The sequence below is a fragment of the Galeopterus variegatus genome, unplaced genomic scaffold (assembly GCF_000696425.1).
Source record: "Galeopterus variegatus unplaced genomic scaffold, G_variegatus-3.0.2 Scaffold4182, whole genome shotgun sequence".
Classification (NCBI taxonomy): Eukaryota; Metazoa; Chordata; class Mammalia; order Dermoptera; family Cynocephalidae; genus Galeopterus; species Galeopterus variegatus.
Window position 1 is genome coordinate 197,454 of NW_007730293.1, and position 1,889 is coordinate 199,342.

The 1,889-nt window shown below is 43.2% G+C and overlaps 1 protein-coding gene across 2 annotated transcripts in view; it reads right to left on the reverse strand.

The window, feature by feature from the left end:
- Positions 1 to 1,707, reverse strand: part of RALB (v-ral simian leukemia viral oncogene homolog B) — a 40,339-nt gene extending 38,632 nt beyond the window's left edge. Inside the window, exon 1 of one of the 2 annotated variants that reach the window (XM_008586943.1) lies at positions 1,652 to 1,707. The gene's annotated coding sequence lies outside the window, so the exon portion shown is untranslated. The remainder of the gene's footprint in view (positions 1 to 1,651) is intronic. The other variant, XM_008586944.1, reaches the window with a different exon arrangement.
- Between the last annotated feature and the right edge of the window lie 182 nt (positions 1,708 to 1,889).

The following is a 1,889-nucleotide window of genomic DNA, read 5'->3' on the forward strand; positions in this document are numbered from 1 at the left end:
TCCTCCTTATCCACCCTCACCCTCCACCAGTGATTAGGGAAGAGTTCCATTTTCTCTGGTACGGTGCTGTCTTTGATCTAACTTTCAGACTTCTCAACAACATGCATTCACTTACAGAAAAAAATCAAAGTGTCCTGCAAATCTAACAGCAGGGGCTGTTTAGAAGTAACAGAGCCAATGAAAAGTATATCATCTTGAGAAAATTATACTGGAAACCTTCCAAGAATTCACCAAGATCTTCATCTTGAGAAAATTATACTGGAAACCTTCCAAGAATTCACCAAGATCTCTTCCAACCCTGTAGTTTCAGGTTGTTATAATGTCTCCAAATTTAGCTTTCAGAAAAGGTCTCCAATGATGTTTCCAATGTCCGCAAATTAGATGAGTGGTAAGAATGTAGTAACTGAATGCAAAGAGGTACAGGAGGATTGGGTGATGGGATTATCTCAACACTCAGATTTAAAATTTTTCATGGAATCTCAAGCCATTTTCAGCCAAGGCAAGAACCTTGAAGAATTTCAAGGCAAGAATTCAAAACTTTTCTACTTCTTCCACTTTCTACCAAGATCTCTTCAGATTCCACCGAAGGCTCTAATACTTGTTTTCCTATCTTTATGTATCTAGGTTCCATATTCTGAAAAGATTATCTAATAACTCATACCCACCCACACTTTTTTCCCCCACACAAAATCCTGGGAAAATGTCCTATTCTTGGGCATAGGAAAATCTTGCTGAGATCTCAGATAGGAGTAACCACTGTTTCCGATGGTAATTAATGCGAGTAGAAAAGGAAAGACCCAGAGGTGGTGAGAAAAAAGTAGACTAGCTGGCACAACTAAAACCAAGCACAAGGGATGTGTATCCTGGCTTCTTCCCACCTCCACTGCCACAAAGATACCTCCAACATTCTTTATTCCGTTTAATCCTAACAGTGAGGATAACTACCATCACCTTTTACAGGTGTTGACTCTGGAGTTCACAGAGGTGAAAAACCACTACTAGAGTTTCACAACCAGCATCAAACCTAGGTCTTTGAACCCAACCCTCCTGTTCTTCCCCATATTCACTGCCACCTTTCATGGTCACCCCATTTCTGAGAACTTCCATATTCTACCTCTATTGCTCCAGGTTTAAGGAACATTGATTGCTTCGCCCCGTTCCGAGATTTGACATCCAAGAATCTTGTANACAGAGGTGAAAAACCACTACTAGAGTTTCACAACCAGCATCAAACCTAGGTCTTTGAACCTAACCCTCCTGTTCTTCCCCATATTCACTGCCACCTTTCATGGTCACCCCATTTCTGAGAACTTCCATATTCTACCTCTATTGCTCTAGGTTTAAGGAACATTGATTGCTTCGCCCCGTTCCGAGATTTGACATCCAAGAATCTTGTAGCTCTGCTTTGAACATTGGTCGTTTACACATCTTAGATATGCTGCCCCCTCTGATAATTGGTGCCCACTAACCATCCCCAAACCTTAGCTAGAAAAAACGAGGTCAGGAAAATAGGACGGAGCAGAAAGTTCGTTGTTCTGCAGGGCTGAAGTCAAGTCACAGATAACTGAAATGAACAATTGGCCAGGTCTCTTCTATTGACCGTTCTACATCAATCCACCGGACCCAAGAACTTCTCCCTCAGAAGACTCACCTGGTAACAACTTTCAAGTTCCAAGGTTCCTAGCATTCACCTGAAAATGAGCACAGAGGACACTACTCAAACAGCAGTCTCGGTGCAGCGATCTCCCTGGCCAGCAGTTCTGAAGCAGCCACGGATAACCTGACATACCTGGAGGACAGCAGGAACACGGGGTGGATGCCTGGACCAGGCAGTTCAAGTCACGGTGCTTCCCGTTAGAAGCTACCTTCGGTACTAGCCCCTACCAGAG